Source organism: Castor canadensis, chromosome 3 (assembly GCF_047511655.1).
Source record: "Castor canadensis chromosome 3, mCasCan1.hap1v2, whole genome shotgun sequence".
Taxonomy (NCBI): Eukaryota; Metazoa; Chordata; class Mammalia; order Rodentia; family Castoridae; genus Castor; species Castor canadensis.
In genome coordinates this window covers 58,639,261-58,644,410 of record NC_133388.1, presented here as the reverse complement: position 1 = coordinate 58,644,410, position 5,150 = coordinate 58,639,261, and the positions used below count along the sequence as shown (strand labels likewise).

Genomic DNA, 5,150 nt, shown 5'->3' with positions numbered 1-5,150 from the left:
TTCATTCTATGGAAACCGCCCACAAATGCCCTGCAGCTGATAAATGGATTAAGAAAATGTGCTATATATATACACAATGAAGTATTACTCAGCCATAAAAGAAGAATGAAATTATTCCATTTTCAGATAAATGGATGAAACTGGACATTATCATGTTATGTGAAGTAAGCCGGGTTCAAAAAGACAAAGGTCACATGTTTTCACTCATACTGGGAAGATAGACCCAAAAACTAAATGTTAACACAAATAAGAACATGGTCATATATACATACATATATGAGAACATATCTGTCAGAGTGGTACTGTTTGAGGGGACATGGAGAGGAAGAACAGGAAAAGAGAATGACAGAGAGTAAATAACATCAAAATATATTGCATCTGTGTAGGAAGATGCAATGTAGGAAGATGGCATAAGGAAACACACAGAATGCTGTGGTATAATAGGAGCTGGGAGCAAGGGAGAATCATAGAGACAGTTAATCTGATTAAAGCACAATACATTAATGGGTTAAACACCATGGCAAAACTCCTTAGAATAAGGAACATACAATTAGAAAATGAAAGACAGGAATGTAAAACAGGTCCTGTTAGGAGGAGGGTACTGGGGGAGGAGAAATGGAGAGGGTAAAGGATGGTGAAGATGGTTGATGCACTTTATACACTTGTATCAAAAATAGAACAATGAAATCTGTTGAAACTGTTTGAAGTAGGGGGAAAGGATGAGGGAGAATGATGGAGGAGGTGAATCTAACCAAGGTGCATTGTAAGCATATGTGGAAATGTGCCAATGAAACCCTCCTTTACAACTAATATATGCCAACAATGTTTAAAAATTATGAGATACAGTTAAAAATTCAATATAAAAATTCCCATTGGAATTCTTAAAAATAACCTTTTATAAATCTAAAATAATGCACAAGAGGCAGACTAGAGGAACATAAAAAAGAGAAGACAAACAGAAAAGCAATGATAAAGTGTGATAAAGCCCCCTTAGTGGTAATAAACTGAAATTCTAATTAAAAGATATAAACAATAATAGATTTACAAAGAAATGAACCACTTGGACTGGTGCCATAGCTTAGGTCATAGAGTGCATACACATGTGAGGCTCTGAGTTCAAACCCTAGTACTGCCAAAAAGTAATTAATAAAAAATAACCAATCTTAAAAAATACACATTCCATACACAAAGTAACTCATGGGCTGAAAGTAAATGATATAAAGACAATATGCAACCAATTCTCTTTAGGCATAGATTTTATATTTGAATATTTACCTACTTGGAAAAATTTATTGTGACCTCAAACTCAGTATTTCCAGGGCTTTCACAGTTTTTCACAGACATAAAAGAATCAATAAAAATTATCACCTGTCTGAAATGTACTTACCCAGCTGAGTTAGAGCAAAATAAAACTCTGCTCTGTTGTTTTAATACATATACAATGAACAAATGTTTTCAGTGCCATGCCTTTTAAATTTTTATTCATGAGTTTATTGTTTAAAATGGCTCCCAAACATAATTTTGATGAACTGTCTTATGTTCTTAATGTTATTACAAGAAGGCTGTAATGTGCCCAAGGAAGAAAATATTTGCACTAGATGACTTCCTTTAGACATGACATGTAGTGCTGTTGCTGTTAATGAAACAGGAATAGAAAGCCATACAGGCTGGTTTTAAGGCACAGATTAAAAGTAAAAATGGAAGTGGAAATAGTAATACAGAATTGTAAGTATTCTTATTGGCCAAAAATCTTTTGAGTTGTTAATAGACCAAATTAGGATTGTAACTACTGGTCTCATTGAATGTGAGGATTAATGGAAAGAATGTGAGAGATGACAAGACAGATAACAGCAAGTGCAAGTGCAAATGAAGAAATGACATAAAAAATGTCCTCAAGGAAAACCAACCAGATAAAATTATTATTTTTAAATTGTCCTCCACCGAAAGCAATGTCAAGTTAAAATCTTGTCATGCTGAGAAAATGTAATATAAAACAGGTCTGTGATAAGATTTTCAGATCAAAATAATCTAAAACATTAAAAAGTCTACCAATATCCAGGAAATAAAAATGCTGTACTTTCAAATGTTCAAATGGAAATTGGATATTATAAATATGCAAAAGAAAGTATACTGACAAAATTTTATATGGAAAAAAGTTGTAACTCAAGATTTTTATACAGTAATGGTGACCTGGTTGAACTAGAGTCTCTGATCTTTTATCTGAGCATCTTTGAAGCCACCTGATCCACTCATAATGCTTCTGCATCTTGTGTGACACCTCCTCTGCCCACACAGTTTAGTATTTTTACTGTTAGTTGCCTTCATGGTTCTGATACATGCTCCTTTTATGAAATTTCAGGATTTTGCTGATACCAAGAATGACTTCTGTCAGACCCTAAGAACTTACATCTTTTCCTATATTAACCTGTGTGAGTAGCTGCCTACTTATTAAGCAAAAAACTGGCTAGAAACTCGAAACAGGTAGCAAGTACACAACATTAGCAAGTGTGATGGTGTACTCCTGTAAACACACTGAGACTTCTATCTAAGAAACAATTGCTTGCTTATATTCATTTTGTTTTTATACATGTGCCTCATTTTATCAAAGAGTCCAATAAAATATTTTAAAGCAAATAAAAAGATTTTTATACCCAGCCGCCATATGCTTGTATGGAAAGCTTTTTGAAACATACTTTCAAATCACTATAGGTTAAAACACTTTTATGTCTATTTGAGAAAAAAGTTAGGACACTTAAAAGTATGCCATCATCAGTTCTGCCTTTTACATTTGAGGAGAGTGTTATGAAATAAAAAAAAAATACTCATACACTACATACCTAAATATTTGAAAGTAAATAAAATAGACATATTAATGGATATTTACTATAATTCTATCTTTCTAAATAAACATTCATGGAGAAAAATTTTTGTGTATAACTGAAAGTCAGTAAAATGTTAAAAATAAATTAATTCTATCATCTCTAGATATCCTAGTTGATGGACCAGCAATATTTAGATGGGCATTATAAATATGTGAATAATTTATGCTATCATTTATTCTCTTAAGTATATTTTGCCTTTATTTTATTAAAGCCAAAATGTTTCCATAGTTAAGATTTTCAATACTTGTGGTGCATTGATAATAAAGAGGGAAAAGCTGGGTGTGGTAGTGCAGGTCTGTAATTCCAGATATTCAGGAAGCAGAAGTGGGAGGATCAGAGTTAGAAGTCAATCCAGGCAATAGTTAGAGACCCTATCAGAAAACAAACCAAAAATCAAAGTGCTGAGAGCACAGCTCAAGTGATAGAATACTTGCCTATCAGTGTGAAGCTTTGAGTTCAAACCCCAGTACTACAAAAAAAAAAGAAAGAAAAGGAATTTTAAAATTAAATGTAATTTAAAGTATATGAAATTTGAATGTTTTTATTAAAATATAAAGCCATGCAGATCTTTTAAATATTAATATTATTTTGTTATTGCAAGACATTTTTCTTCAAAATTACCTATTAAAATAGAATTAAAATGAAGTTACGATTAATCAGTTTTAAATTTCAATGAAACATTTCAATAAGACTACAGACTTATGTATTTGTGAACATTTAAAAAATCTATTTTTAATTTAAGTATTTAAAGTTTGTGAAAATGTCAGTTTAATAATATAGCTCAAGCTACATATATTAAAGATTAATTTTAAGCTCCAAATTGATAATTAATGTATTTAATATTAAATAGTTTTACAGAATTCACTTTCCAGGTGCAATTGTTGTGATTGCACACTAATTGCACTAATTGTAACTGTACATGAATAATTCTGTACAATAAGTAGAAAAACAACCAAGAGAATGAATTCTCAGTACTATTGGGAGATAACTCTTTATTCATGAATTAATTGTGCTCCTCTCTTTGAAAGAGCAGATTCTAAAATTAATTGTCTTTGTCTTATTTAAGCATCTTTTTGATTAAATTTTTCTTCATCCTCAGTCATTTCTAGCATGAGTTATGGTGTATTATTCTGTAGAATGTTATCCCACAAACCCTTAATTAAACCAAGGAGAAGACATGAGGAAGATTTTCTTGTGGTGTTGAATTAGGTGCTGATTACCTATAGGGTTGTGCTGTTGCAGTGTTTCACACTAGATAAATGAATACATGAATCATCATGTACTCTTAACAAAACTGAAATTGTGTGTGTGTGTGTGTGTGTGTGTGTGATGAACAGAGCAGTGTGGATGTGTTTTCTGGTAAGGGAACTTGCTTCTCTGCTAGTCTAACTTTCATTAAGACACACGTGTCAAAGCAGTCTTGTCACTGGGGAATACACAGGTTGCTTAGAATCAGAAAAAAAGAATTTGGGGTATTAAAGGTTTAAAGAGTTGTTGGGAAGGCAGCTACCCAGAGCCTGGATACTGCCAAGGTCATGGGTTTCCCAGCAGCCCTGTCAACAGGGAGAAGCTTCAGTCCCATTAGAAGTTGACCTTATATGCTGCTCTGCTCTCACTGGAAATTGTTTCACAGATACTAAGTGTGAGTTCCTGGTGTCATGCTTTGAGTAACTGCACTTGTTGCCCACAGCTTGCTTCTCTGTAATTCCCTTTCTATTACTAGCACAGGTGTTTCATATTTTTGCCATTTTTTTACCGGCCAGATAGAATATTTTACAATATTTTAGGTTTCCAAACAAAAAAATTCTGAAGAAAATTAACCATACACTTAGAACAGTTTGAATCTGAAGGATGAACTATTTTTTTTTATTGTTTTAATTAGGAATATCTAAACTATTGCCAGGGAACAGAAAAAATTTCATTGAAAATATTGCCTCTTTATGATGGATGCGAACTTCTGGGTTAAGTATATTCTTTAAAGAAACAGTGAATTATCTTTCATATATAGAATTGATAGAAGAAGCAAAGCAGTAAAGACATAGGACATACAAATCTTAGTTTTCTGTGGAAAATGAGATTTGAATGATATAACAGTAGCATGCATAAGACCACATTGTTAAAAATATATGCATATAAAATAAGGGAAACATAGCAAAATATTAGCAGTAGTTACTTTCAAATAGTAGAATTATAATTATTGTTTATTCCCATTTCTGTGTTTAAGCATGTATTATTCTAAAAATTGAGATACATGTGGGTGCGTGGCTG

At 32.2% G+C, this 5,150-nt stretch overlaps 1 non-coding gene across 1 annotated transcript; it reads left to right on the top strand.

The window, feature by feature from the left end:
• Positions 1-2,177: 2,177 nt before the first annotated feature.
• LOC141421864 (small nucleolar RNA ZL8) lies at positions 2,178-2,254 on the top strand. Its single transcript, XR_012446554.1, has one exon. It is a non-coding gene; the product is annotated as a small nucleolar RNA ZL8 (small nucleolar RNA).
• Positions 2,255-5,150: the final 2,896 nt, after the last annotated feature.